The sequence below is a fragment of the Protopterus annectens genome, chromosome 1.part1 (genome assembly GCF_019279795.1).
Source record: "Protopterus annectens isolate FY-2018-M chromosome 1.part1, PAN1.0, whole genome shotgun sequence".
Classification (NCBI taxonomy): domain Eukaryota; kingdom Metazoa; phylum Chordata; order Ceratodontiformes; family Protopteridae; genus Protopterus; species Protopterus annectens.
Window position 1 is genome coordinate 1,941,364,981 of NC_056726.1, and position 15,988 is coordinate 1,941,380,968.

Here is a 15,988-nt window from a genome sequence, read left to right on the forward strand (position 1 = left end):
CAGCAGGATTTATTTGATTTAATTATTTATCATCATTTTTAAATGTGTTTAACTTTAACAGTACAACACCAATTACTTGTTGTTAATTGGTTTCAATTTCAACATGATGTCACACTATTTAAAGTTTGTTAACTGTTGAAATAATGTTTTCTGAAGAAGTTTGCCTAGGAGGCAAACGAAAAGCGCTTTAAATAAAATTTCCTTGGACCATTTGAGAGGTTTTTCCTGGCATTGTTTACTTTGCACGACAGTGATTTTTTAGTTGAGCATCTGTTCGTTTGGTGTTTCACTTCATGGTTCACTTTTTTGGAATTTTCTTACAATTAATGACACAGCTATAGAATGCTCGTTGCTTGGCCTCATAATATGTGGCTGATTAGTTTCACAGTAGCTTTGTGTGGTTTTATATGGTGTATCTGCATCTTACTGAGGCTGACCAGGGACCACCTACACTCAAGTATGTTCACTCTTGCAACAGTTACTACCTTCTATGGTACAGTTTAAAGCATGGTACCACCAGTTTGCCTTCTTGTTTGTGTTGTGTTGAATCCTGGTTCTGTTTCAATGGCACGAAATTTGCACATATGTGACTGCTTAAGGTTCATTTGTGTAGGATTCAGCATTTGCACATGCATTGTCCATCTACATGGGTGCCATGACAGTCACCACTCTGCTCTTAGGAAACATAACATTGGCATTGGAGACTAACTATATGTAGCATACTGTTAGCCCTGTTTGTGTGACTACTGTGATCCAGGTCAGTGGGGTCGATGGAATCCAACATGCATTGAGCGCAGATGTTGGTACATGAGGAGTCTTCCCAATTCATAATGGAATAGAGAGTAGCCATTATTATAGTTCTGTCTCAGACCTAATCTTCCCCATTACAGCACATTATGACAGTTGGGAAATCCGCGGCCTGGTGGGTGATCTGTCTCAAGGTGCAATTTGAAATCCACTGTGGCACAAAGGTAGTTGCTCAGGATAATGCATCTGAAGTTATGCAAGTGCAACTAGCGTGGGGTTGTACATATCCTTCACGAATATGGACACACCTGCGGCCCATGCATTCCAATAAAGGATAATGGGCAAGAGGTGAGGTATATGTTATAACATGGTCATGCAGGTGTGCTCTCCAGAGCATTGAGACATGTCTCAGCCACTGCACAGATATGTTCTCCATGTTAGGGATTGACATATGTGTGTCCGTATAGTGTTTCTGACATATATCATTGTGTAGCGAGACCCACAGTTTATTGCTTGGCTGTCCCTGTAACAGCAGTGGACCTCCACTTGAAGTGTGCATGATGAAGGCGCTATACAGGAGACATGAGCCCTAGGCAGTACCGAGATTCCCAGGGGTGACAGGTGCAGGCCCTGTCTGGCAAAGCATCATGGTCTGTCAGCTGTGTTATCCCAGGCAGACAGATACTGGATACCCTTTGACTTGCACCACTACACTAGAAAATTGTGGAATACAATCATTTTGTCCCTGTACTGCAGTATCATTCTGACCAATGGCAGAATGCTACCCAGGTCTTGGGACATACCTGCATGGGCTACAAGACCTGACAGTTCCTACATGTGTTTCCATGCAGTCCAGGCTACTGCATCACAGGTCCTGCACAACAACATGGAATATGCCAGAGCCATGTGTATAGTTCAAAAGGTGGTCTGAGTGTATGGGTATGTGGCTAATCATGGCAGACAGACAGCTGACAGTATGTATGTCCTCGTATAGGTTGGTGTGTTACATAGAGTTAGAGTTTGTATTCACAACTGACTACTGTTGGACATGTTTCCAGTCACATGTTCTGAGGTGTGGCACAATTATGCAAACTGTGTCATACAGTTTGTGTATTTCAGTATCTGTCTCTTCTGCTTGGGGGGGGGTGGGTGTCACTTGTTTGACCAGATACTTAGAAGCATCTGTGAATGTGTGTGATTTCTGGTAGTGTGTGTGGGTGTCCTTACTGTGTTCTGGTAAGGGTATGTGTTGGTTGTGTTGATGAGCTGCATGTGTTAACCTACACCTCATGACTGTCCAGTCCAGTCATGGTTGTAGACTGGGCTGCCTTCCAGCTTACCCCTGTAGTTGCGCCCCAAACAATGTGTGGAGCGTGGTGTTAGGTGGCTTTGGCAGTGTACATGGCATAGAGATTACATTCCCCCAGGATGGCCACATACAAAAAGCTGACATTAGTAAAACCAGTAGCTGACTAGTGGACATGCCTGTATGAGCATTCAGTACTACAAGTACCAAGTACTGTATTTAGTGTATGTATTGCTTATGAAGATGTTTTAGACAGTGATGCTCACATTTAAATATTTGTGTTATGGACGTGATGACACTGGCTATTACAGAAACATTGTAGCTACCTTTAGCAGCAATCCTCCTCTGAGGAGCGCATCACATCCTGTTAGTTGATTACAGATGATGCAAGTGTCTACAGGTCTGTTTCCTTCTCTGGGTATATACTCACATATCCACCAGGACCATGAGCTCTGTTGGGCACAGACACCTACTCTCCAAACAGAGTCATGTATCAATAGACTGATGCCACTATCAACATGATCAAGATATAATCAGATATTGTGAGCTATCACCTATGAAGTGGCTATTACACATGGGCAGCTGTCTCCTACATCTTACACTCCTACTGCAGATGTTACACTGGAGTTAAAGATGATATGCATTTCATTACCAGTGCTGTGCACTACCTTACATACAGTATGTACAAGCGGCTGTTAGGTTGGCAATGAGAGGTTGAGCTACACAAACCTGGCAGTTCAATCAGAGTGTCTCTACTCTCAATATCCACTCTATGTAGGTGTGCACATAGCGATTTGGCCCAGCCCTATAACAAGGGTTACTACACATTTGCATAACATGTAACATGCCCAGCTGTTAGTGATTACAAGCGATACTAGGGAGGTCCAGCCCTGTAACAAGGGTCACTACACATTTGCATCACATGTACACACTCACAGCTCTTATTGCTTGCAAACGATACTAGGGAGGTCCAGCCCTGTAACAAGGGTCACTACACATTTGCATCACATGTACACACTCACAGCTCTTATTGCTTGCAAACGATACTAGAGAGGTCCAGCCCTGTAACAAGGGTCACTACACTTTTGCATAACATGTACACATGCACAGCTGTTATTGCTTGCAAACGATACTAGAGAGGTCCAGCCCTGTAACAAGGGTCACTACACATTTGCAAAACATGTACACATACACAGCTGTTATTGCTTGCAAATGATACTAGAGAGGACCAGCCCTGTAACAAGGGTCACTACACTTTTGCATAACATGTACAAATGCACAGCTCTTATTGCTTGCAAATGATACTAGAGAGGTCCAGCCCTGTAATAAGGGTCACTACACATTTGCATAACATGTACACATGCACAGCTGTTATTGCTTGCAAATGAAACTAGAGAGGTGGATATTACATGTGTTATGTGCATGGACAGTTACCTGGCTTTTCCAAATATCTTTGTTTTCATGCTGCTAAACTGTCAGATGAATACAAATGATATGTATCCTGTTATTGAGTATTGTAATTGCCAATAGACATAACTACTGTTCGCATAACATAACAGAACTGCTATGTAGAACAGAATACAGATCTGCCTAAAATACTGTACATTACAGTTATTGGCACAATATCTCACAATGCACACCATATTTGCATGGTAAGTCAACCTTTAACATGTTCATCTTACTTATACACCCATACATATGTCGACTGTTACAATATATCGACATATACTGTCCCCTGTTATAGCACATACTTGTTGGACCAGTCCTGACACTGACAGTGGCTAGAAGTGAATCGGTGGGTTCCAAGTCCATATCATCCCTTGTGGTGTATGCAGAGTTTGCCGTGTGTACAGCAGTACACACATAGAATACTATAAGCATTACTATTGCTCAACAATACATCGCTAAAAGATAGCTATTTCCACTATATGCATTGATTACATTGTAATTCTTACAGTACAGGTACTACATACACAGACATACTACATGTTATACATGCCTTCTTAGTAATCAGAGGTGTTATTGAGTAGTATAATACTCATTTTTGGTTTGTCTTTCAGTGTTTTGTACTGTCCTACAGGTAGATACAGATGGTTTGAATGTGTAACACAGCAACCTTTTATAGTTACGGATCAGTAACGTGCTATCCTGATAACCAATTGGTGTTCCTAAGTAGGTAATTACATGCACATCAGCTGCGCTGCTACTGCCTTAGCCAATACCATGGTTACAGTGGAGTATAATTGAGTACTCCACTTGGGCGTTATCCCTTTGTCTTACTTGTAAGAAAGACAGCGCGGAAGTGTTGTTTGGAATCTATTGCAACAGCTGTATGGAGACGAATAGTAATATATTGTGTGTAATGCCTAGAGGATTTGGTTTAAATGTGAGTACTGCCGTTATATTTCTGAACAATGCTACTTGTGCAGGATTTGTCTGTACCTAATACTTTTGCATATGTTTCAGTCTGGCCAGGTTGTTTGACCAGCTCAAGGCTGCATAGCTATGCATATAATGTTGGGGGGTTTACAGTGTGCTTACCAGACATATTTAGTTTCGTGTTACTGTGTATCATACTTTGCTGATAATTAGTACTCGGTAACACTTCCAGGTGTACGAAACTTTCAACCCTCTGAAACGGGATTCGTTCATACAAACCCTGTTACATCAGCAGCTGTTCAATTGTATAACGGCAACTATTTCACATAGGGCCATGTTAATGTGTCTGTGTCCAGGTATGTTAAGGTTTCAGCAGATGTTTTACAGTAGTTGAATAATTGGTTATGGTATGACAGTATGCATTGATATAATTATTCTGGTTGTGGGGTAGATGTTGGTGGTTGTACATAGCACATACAGGTGTGTAGGAACCTCTTTTATACAATGTCTATATATGTGTGGGTGTTCTTTCCCTATGTTAACACCTATCCCTTAGTGGACTAATACTATGGTAATTGCAGGCTGATTCATTAATGCACTATTAAATGCTTCCTGTTTAGCATGCAGGTACTGTTAGTCCTTGAATCCTTTTGGCAATACATCGGAATGTAATAAAGTTTTGCAAAATGAAAGCTGTCTATGTGATTCTGTCATGGATATTTGCAGTCATTGCAGTTGTGTTGGTGACTGTGTCCACAGAACATATTTGTAATAGTGTATTGGCATATACTCTTTATATGTTATGTTCATATTGTTTGGTGGGGGGCGGAATGTGTGATTGCTATGGTCCATGTTATGTATGTATGTGTATGTGTATATAGATATAGATATATTATTGCAAATGTTTATCTGTACCTCCATAGATGTGTAGATCTTTTTAACCTATCTATATATCTACATATATATGTAGACCTGTATATATTGACATGTCTGTATGTATCTCTCTCTCTAAATATATATATATATATATATATATATATATATATATATATATATATGTATATGAGCATACTTATTTAATTGAGTACATGGCAGGCTGTCCTATTTCAACACATTCCTCCCATTTGTGTTTTAACCTGTCTGCATACATACCTGGGATAGGTACATCCCAGGTAGCTTAGTGTTAGGTTACTCTGAGGATGGAGTACATGGTTGCGGGTTCTACTCATGGATGGTGTTATTATTTTACCTCTCAGAGTAAGCACTGGTAGGGAATGATGCACATTTACACGGAACACACAGTTGTAAGCAGGTTTGCCTGTGGTCTGCATGACATTAAGCAAAGGTTAAACCTGTGAAGTGCTTCTCCGTTTATTGTGTTTCAGCAACACTTACCATCACGCAAACCTGTGGAAACTCGCTTACAACTTCTTAAGAGTGCTTGAGTCCACCTGCATCCAACAGCCCTTATTCTGGCCCTCAGTATAACCTAACAGCCCTTGCAGGTCTTGAAGCCAGAACCATGAGCACCACAGTCACTGACTTTACCACTATGGCATCTGAGATATGTACAAATGTTATGGTGTTTAGAATATACATTGTACTACAGCCATTCCTCACTACTGAAAACAAATGTGACAGTCAGTTGGTGTACATATGACTGATAAATGTTAATGCTCATATGTTTGTGAAATTAGGTGTTGCAGTATGTCATGACAGTGTGTATTATGAATGAGAAAGGTTCTTGTTTTGTGCCCTTTTTATATTGTCCCCATACTCCATGTATACCCCTCCAGTTCACTTATTGGTCATCCGACCCAGGCCCTCCTTGATGCATGATTGCATTACCCATCATTCCTCCCCCACCCCACTCTTCACATACACAACAACCACCCCTTCTATGGTGAATTAGGTTAATATTAATTGTTATAATACCAGAGCTGCATGTGTTTTGTGTACACTCCAATTCTTTTAGAGTGCTTCTGTGTCACGAAGTGTGTTCATAGATGTTTATATATATGGCTATTGATGTAACTGCATAATATATATATATATATATATATATATATACACACATATATGTGTGTGCAGACATCACTGACATGTATATATATATATATATATATATATATATATATATATATATATAAGTAAGAACTGAACTTCGTGACAATAAAAGCATTCAAAAAATAGTAAATCACACCAACTCTTGTAGAACTTTAGCGCTTTCGTCTTATTTATTATCAAGACTTCTTCAGAAAGACATGTTTCATAAGTGTGAACTTATGAAACATGTCTTTCTGAAGAAGTCTTGATAATAAATAAGACGAAAGCGCTAAAGTTCTACAAGAGTTGTTGGTGTGATTTACTATTTTGAATGCTTTATTGTCACGAAGTTCAGTTCTTAGTTAAAATTTCTTCTCTTCGTTCAATTTTTTTGAGTGCAGTTAATTTTATATATATATATATATATATATATATATATATATATATATATATATATATATATATGTATAGATATTTCGTATTAATTTGTAACAGTAATACATATGTAGACTGGAATGTGTTGGTTCACAAACTACAGTACATTACAATGTACTGTACATGTGTACACAAAGTGACTGTCCCATTTGTGATCATTACAGTGAAATGCATATAATATAAGGTGTAGTCTCAAGAACATAAAACATGCATACATCTCAGATGGCATAGTGGTAAGTCTCATGACTATATTATGCATGGTCCAGGGTTCAACACTTGCGATGCTTTACAAATGTTTTTTACTCCAGAATAAAGCTCATTTAAGCAGTTGTAAGCATGTTTAAAAGTGTTTGTGTAACATTATAGCAGCGGTTAAACACAGTTAAACAAACTTTGTAACTTATAACCTGTGCGTGCAAACACGGCCACATCCGCTAACTACTCAGGATATATAAATATCAGTAAAGTAACATCTCACTATGTGCATTACATTCTCTGTTGACTGTACTCTCCAGCATACATGTGTTAATATGGGTGTTTCGAATGTTTATTATACAGACGATTACTACCTATATATGCAAGCTGTGGTTAAGGTATACTTTTGAACATGATAAACATCCCTGCCAATTTATCGGGATTGGAACCTCAAATGCACAGATACTATGCAGATGCTGTAACCATTACACTGTTTACATTAATGTTGCTTATGCCTGTTTCCTATTTAGATGATTTCTATGTGTAAGCTAGGCTAAGCAAATGGCAGTGGCCCCCAAACTCACTGAGCTTCACATACTCTTGAAATAACAACATATAACAAATGTACTGTGAGACAATACATTACATTCCTAACTACATTAGGCATAGCCCCTCACTGACATACTTCAAGGGAAACCTTGTGTGAATGGGTAACAGAATATACACCCCTGGGATCATGTGTCCCAGAACCATACAGCCAGGGAGTGGGGGAGCCTGTCCAGTTTGATAGCTGCAAGACCTGTTGGGGGAATTGAATGGTGTTGAATTGTCACATTAATATGCCCTCTTTAGATCACTAAGTACCCCTGTCACCTTCCACAACCCCAGTCTTCAACAACTTCCAGCAACTCTGCCTGGAATTGCTTAATTGGCTATGCTTGACAGAGGCTCAGTTACTTCATCAATGGGGCGGGGAAAGCCAACACACAGTAGCTATGCTTCTAACTGCCCTTGGGCAGAAAGGTAGTAGGCTATCTGTGAACCTCTAAAGTGCAGGCCATCACAGCCATAATATGTGAATAAACAGACCTTCAGATCACAATATAGGTTCATAGGTTGGTACTAGGCTAATTAGCCCTAGGGTCTATACAAGCTTAGCCATAACAAATCCCTGGCTATTTCTTCCCACACTATTTACTTCCATGGACCTTTGTCTAGCAGGGTGACTGATGTGATCCCCAGGGTGAATTTCCTTTCTCCCATCCAATCGTCAAGGTTCCTTTTAAAGAGGGCGAAAGAGGCACTCAGCTTGACATGTATGGGCAATCTATTCCAGAGTCTGTGGAGTCTCTAGGTCAGGAACCTATCCCTCCAGCATGCTTTGTTTATTGTGATGACAAGGTTTAGATCTCTGGAGCATGTGGCTCTAAGCGATTGGGATTTCTTTAAGTGTAGCATGTCCAACAGCTCTGGGTTTGACATGGCCTTGTATGTTAAGAAGAGATCTCCTCTGAGTAGACGATATGCGACAGAGTATAGCTGGACATTTTTAAGGCGGTCAGCGTAGGGCATCTGCTTTAGGCCTGTGATTCTTTTAATGAGATATTTCTTCGGCCTTTCCAGTTATTTCAGATGTCTTGAGAGGTACATACCAAATGGGGCATTGTATTCTATAATGGGTCTAATGAGGGATGAATACAGTGGGACAATGACCTCCTTTTTTCTGGATGAAAAGCCCTTTGTGATGAGGTATGCCACATAGAAGGATTTCCTGACTGGTGTGGCGATGTGGTTATCGAAGGAGAGACCACTGTCCACCTGTGTCCCTAAGTCTCTTATCACACTTTTGGTGTTTAGTGTACTGCCACCTATATGGTAATTCACGGGTACATGTTTTTTCCCAAAGGGGATAACTTTACATTTTTTGGCATTGAGCTTGAGCCCATGGCTCTGGCATCAAGCATCTGTTTCTGTAAGGCCCTTTTGTAGAGTATCCACATAATTTGGGGATTCAATAATGGCTCTCAGTTTGCAGTCATCTGCAAACTTTGTTAGCCAGAGTCCCTTAGTGTTGGCCTGTACTTCAGAGAAGTAGATGCCAAACAAGAGCGGTCGCAGGACTGAACTCTGAGGTACTCCACTTGTCACTTGTCTGGAGCTGGATTTGGAGTAGGGCTACTTTTACAGTGTGGGTTCTATCAGTAAGCCAGTTAGCAAACCATTGGGTGATGTAAGGATTAATGCCCAGCTTAGTAAGTTTATCTATGATTCCAGAGTGGGGGATGGTGTCAAAGGCCTTGACAAGGTCTAGATAGGCTTTGTGAACCACCTTACCCTTGTCCATGGCTCTGGAGACCGATTTGAAGAAGTCAATCAGGTTCAGGAGAAAAGATCGGCCCTTCATGAACCCAAACTGGGTGAGGTCCAGTGTTTGAAGGTTGCCAATGTCTTTGTTTATAAGTTCCATGATAATACGCTCCATGGCCTTGCAGATAAGGCTCATCAGACTGATGGGATGGTAGTTTCCGGGATCCAAGGTGGATCCCCCCTTGTGGAGTGGAATAACTGTAGCACTGTGCCAATCAGTAGGCATGAAACCTGAGGTGAGGCTATGATTAAACATGACACTTAGATGAGGTGCCAGTTTATATTGTAGTTCATGTAGTACACAGCCCGGGATGTCATCTGGTCCCATGGATGCTGTATTCTTAGCTTTGGAGAGTGTGTTTTTACCTGTGTGGCCATTATTACTGGAATTTGGCAATCTTCTGGTATTGAGATGGGCCATTTAGAGGGTGAAAAGGGGGTGAAGTTGGCACTGAATTGCTCTGCCAGTGTATTGGCAATATCCTCGGGATCAGTATATTTAATGCCATTCTGTTTTAGCTCAGAGCAGATCTGAGCATTGACATTTAGATTCTTGACAAAGTTCTGGAATACCTTGTGGTTTTCTTTGGAATCTTTGGCAATTTTATTTTCGTAACTAGCTTTGGAGGATTTTATGAGGGATCTCAGTTTCTTACTGAGGCTGGTGAGGGAGTTTTTTGCATCCTGGGATTTTCTTCTTTTCAGCAACAGTTTCTTCCTTTTGTTGTAAAGTTTGTTTATGTTTTATATACAGTGAGAAATCACCATGTAGTCAGGAAACAGTTAAGTACAGCAAAAACATACAGAACACTGATACTTAGTCACTCAAAAAGCCTATCTTGGAAGCTAGAAGACTTGTATAAGTTTAAGGCTTTCTATTGCTTACCAGTAGGTTACCTACAAGAGAGATGAAAAACAAGCACAGATGGGGAACATGCATGCAACGATACCATACTGGCCTATGTGTCAGCCTTAGGCTTTGGAATACTGGCCAAAGCTATTGGCACACCCATGGTGCCTTATTTAGGAGAGTCTCAAAGGTGAATACCAGTTCCATAAACAGCACAATAGCAGATTCAATGAGGGTTATGCTACTCAACACCAGGGGTTGTGATCACAACATGCTTGCACTCACGGCACTCCTCAGAATGGACAACATCAATATCTGTGCAGTAACTGAGATCTGTCTTAAGGCTCCTGAGGGCACACCAGCACTACCAGACTACAACCCATACCACACATTTCAGCCACAGAACATGGACTGACAGACATGGAGGGGCTGTATCCATATTCATCAGGGATACTTACACCTCCAGGTTACTGGGACAGGATGATACCTCTGAGATCATCCATGTGTAGCTAACATCAGCCACAACTGTAATGTAAACTGTGGCCTTCTCTGGATTACCCTCCATGACCCTGGACCAACACTCCACCTAACTGGAGACAGTGGAGAACATGACAGTCCTAACACACACCCTGGCATTGGTCGATGTCAACACCATACCATTAACTGGGAAAATTACTCTGGTACTCACTTCCAAGCCCAGCACTTCCTGGAATTTATCACCTCATATGCCCTGTATCAGGTGGTAACCTCCCTAAGGTGGGGTGGAAACTACTAGAAGTGGTCATCACCAACATGGGCAACAGGTGCAACACAGCAGAGGTTAACTGGTCACTGGTTAGATCTGACCATGAACTATTCACTGTTTCCACACTCAAGCATCTACCCCACCCACGGATACCACAGTGTATACCTTTCCTACAGCTAAATTTACACTACTAGTAACAGGGGTGGGGGGCTCACAGCCCGCATGCTAAGGGGAAACACTGCTCAAGATACAGACAGATTTACAAATGCAGTCTATAAGCACCTACATGGATGTATGGATCATGCCATCACTGGTAAACAAAAACTCACTCCTCCTAGACAAGGACACCGGTCTGGTGGACCTCTGCAATAAACAGGCTATACTACAGAAGTAGGACAGTGGTCCAGACAAACAGCAAATCCTACAAAGGGCAGACATCTGTGACCACTATTAGCATGATACGTAGGTCCCTCATGACATCATCCAAGGCAAACATCAGCAGAAGAATACGCAAGGATTCGAAAGATAACCACAAAGCCTTATTTGGCTATGTCAAGGATCTATGTGGTGACACACAGATTTGCACTGTGCCAGTGAAATATAGCGCAAAATATGCTGACCCTACTGATATCACCAACATCCTTGCAGATACATTCAGTGCATACTTCACCCCCTAAAGAGCCCACGACACTACCTGAAAGGTACAGTATCCCACACATCAGAGACACACAGGTGGAAATGGCCCTCTCTAACAGCAGGACATAGCAACAATGGAGGCAGATGTTGTCCCAGACTGCATCTTGCAAAGTGTATAAGACAACCTGCCCCCTACCTAATTAAGCTTTCCTACTTCAGCATCTCCACAAGCTACATGCCCATACGATGGTGTGTGGCAATGGTTATTCCACTCCATCAAGGTGGAATCACAACTGACCATGGTAACTACCACCCCATAAGCCTGACTAGCCTCGTCTGCAATGGTATGGTTTGCATCCTCATGGCACTCATTAACAAAGACATTGGTAACCTCTGAACACGTGACCCAACCGAGGTCAGCTTGGTTGAGTGCAGTTCATGCCTACTGAACCTATTTGACATCTTACATACAATCACCAAGACGTTAGTTGATGGGGGTGGTGGTTCACAAATACTACCTGGACCTCACCAAGGCTTTTGACACCATGCCCCACTCAGGTATTATTGATAAACACCAGCCTGTGCATACACCCATACATCACAGGTTGGGTTGCCAACGGGCTTACACACAGAACCCACATGGTACGATTAGTGGTCTCCAGGTCCAAATCTTGACCAGTCACGACTGATGTCCCACAGGACTCAGTCCTGGGAGCCCTACTGTTTGGCATATACATCTCAGAGGTACAGGCAAACAAAGGTGGACTACGGCAGACCATGTTTGGCAATGACTGCGAAATGGGAGCCATGATTGATAGTCCAGCTGACACAGATATCCCTCAAGGGGCCTCACAGAGAACATCACAGGGTGTCAACATCATGGCCTCCAGCTAAGTGCCACTGACTGCATGGTCATTCCATTGTGGAATTGGCACTGACATATTAACACATAAGTGGCAGCCACTTTAATATGGACGAGGTAATGGGGTGTCTGGGGACTAAGGTAGATAGTGATCTTACCTTTGACAATCATATCTCCACAGTAGTTAGGACATCCTTCTCTGTAGGCCATCTGATTACTAAAGGATTCCCGTCTAGACATACTGGGGTTATAGTTCTCCTTTACTCATCACTCATCAGTCCCATCATAGGGTATAATAACCCATGTGGGATATACCTCAGAAGACACTTCCAACAGCTGGGAGGCCCACAAATGTACCTCACCAAGGGGAATACTGGCCTCGAATATATGGCCTATGCAGCCAGACTGAATAAACATCTGCTATACTCAGTGGCATTCGTTTACCTAGAAATGATCTCCGCTGGCCAACACAGCCATGTCGAACTCAGGCTTGATGGATATGCTCCACCTATAGGAATCCATGTCACAGTGAGCCACATACTGTAGTGAGCTGAACCTTGCCACAACAATAACTGGAAGATGCTGTAGGGACAGCTTCCTGTCACAGATACCCCCCCATACTTTGGAACAACATCCCTAACTACATTATACAGAGACCATCACTAACACTCTGCAAGAGAAACCTTGAAGAGTGGATGTGGAACAGTAGATGCACCCCAGGGATCCCACCATTTGCTCTGCTCCACAGAGGGACAGTTAATGAATCAATGGGGTGGCAAAAGCTGACACATTTTGGCTGGGCTTATGAATGGCCTCTGGAAGTTGGCCAAGTACCTACCTATGAATCTATACATACAGTATCTGCATATGCTGATAGCTTAATTTACTGTTTAGGTGTTGACTTAGCTTGTTCCAATGGCAGTTGTGTGTGCAGTAGTTGAGGGCTGCCTATGTTGGATGCACACAGTAGACTGCCTATACATGACAATTTACAGGCAGTCTTGTGTGTGTGCTATCTGTATGTACTGTGTGTGCAGGTGGAGAAAGGTGTCAGGCCCTAGGTGCCTACACTATCAGTGTGTGTGCTATACGTTCCCTCTTTGCCAAGGCATGGGCATACTGGGCACGTCTCCGTCTGCCTACTGGGGCTTGCTCAGGGTGTTCATGGTCTGAGTACCTCTGTGCTTGTGGGGCCCTTGGCAATGGTGGTGGGCTGTGAGGGCCTTGACCATTCTGTCCCTGCTGCAGCTGTTTCCGCAGGACCATATTGTGTAGCATGGCGCACACTATGAAGATGTAGGCACATGTGCCTGGAGAGTACTGCAAGGCTCCACCAGAAATGTCCAAGCAATGGAACCGTGATTTCAGTATCCCAAACACACACTCTATGTTGATTCTGGTTTCTGCATGTGCCTCATTATGGCGTTTCTGCATGGGTGTGTGTGCATTTCTGATGGGAGTAATCATCCATGGTTCCAGTGCATAGCCAATATCCCCTACCAGGTGGCCATTTGGGATGTCCCCCCCTGGCAAATAACTGATTCAGCTGTGCGGCATGCCAGATTTGGGAGTCGTGATACCTTCCAGGACTGCCAGCACACACATCCATGATAATGCCCTGGGCATTGCACACCACCTGGCAGTTGATGGTGGGGTATCCCTTGCGGTTTATGTAGTGCCTACTCTGCTCACCGGGTGGTGACTTGATGTGTATGTACATTCAGTCTATTGCACCCAGTACCTCCAGGTATTCTGCCACATGGTGGAAGAGATGCATATTGCTGGCCAACTCCTCCTGCATTTGGTGGAAGTATATGTGCTCATTGGCATGTGGTAACATGGCATCAAAGAACTGGTGTATTACCCTGGATGCTGATGCCTGTGAGATCCCCATGATATCCCCAGTTGGTCTTTGAAAGGTACTTGTAGCTAGTATTCTCAGGCTTACACATATCTTCTTATCCACTGGGATGGGTTCCCCTCTATTTGTTCTGGCTCTGAGGCGTGGCCAGCACAGCTCCACAAGTTGCTGTAGGATGTCCCTGTCCACCCTGTAACGCTCTACTATCTCCAGATCATGTAGCCCCTGGTAGGTTACCCTGGGTATGAACACTCTCCTCCTCCTCTGGTGCCTGAGGTGGTCATGTGCATCATCCTCCACACCACCTTCAGTCTCCAACACATGCTGGTGGATCAAAGCTATGGCAGCCCCTAACATGTACATAATAAAAGTTCCCCATCTGTATACACCACTGGTGCAGAGTGTATGGGAATACACAAAAGTGTGTGAGGTGCTTTCACACTTTACACTATTATGCTATGGATGCTGCTGATGTCAGTGGGTGTGTATGATCTATTCCAGCTGCAGCGTGTCTTAATTATGGGTTTTGAAATGAGTACTGCAAGTGTGGAGCCTTTACTGTGGAGATCTACATGCCTGCCTTGATTAATTTGTTGCCCTTTAATTCACTTTTAGACCTGGATCTCCTCCCATTATCAGGCATGCATCCACCTGCCGTCCTTCTTGTTTTGTACTTTCCCTACCCAGTCATGGCAAAATGTGCCTTGTAGCTGATATACTGCAAATCGGCTTTGTTCTGCTTTGACACTTTACTGTTTTCTTTGCAGTACAGCCCCTCCCCTTTTCTGTTCTGCAGGTAGATGCTTACAACCTTGTTAGCTGTTGTCAATGGCCCACTGTGGGCTCCTAGGTGTTAATTAGTCATTTGTACTCCAGTTTCACTGCTGCAGCATTTCCTTATTTCTTTCCTATATCCTTCCTGTTTCAGCTGCAGTGCGTGCCGCACATACCCATTTACCGGGTTTATGCACGTTTTCATCTCCGTTCACATGCATACTCGGTTACCTTGGGTACTCTCAGCTAAGAATAGCTATGGCCAATTAGACACTTCCTTATCCTGCAGCTTTGCCTAGCTAGGAGCAAACCAGTTTAGCAATGCTCCAATGTGCTTACAGCAATGGCGACACACCCCTCTCTTGATGTCATCTTTATCTCAAGGGCACACCTCGGTGTTATAACGCTATGCTGTGAGGTGCATCCTTACACCAGCAGGGAATCTGTGATTCACTATTACTCCTCTCATTTGCATGGCATTGCCTACTAATTCCTAGCTACTGCACATAATACTGTCACTGCCCCATTACAACCCTTGTGCCATAAGTATGGTGTAGCATGCCTGCCATTGACTATTATGGGGAAATCGTGATATGTGTTTCATTGCAGTTTTATTCTATATTTTTATATATTCCTTGCAATCCCCTTTGCGCACCGCTGCCTTGCACTTCCACCTCATGATAGTGCGACTATATATATTAAATGTTAATTTTATATTTTGTACATGTTTTTTTATGCCAATGGCTATATATTTAGCCATTGGCATATAGTAACAATATAATACA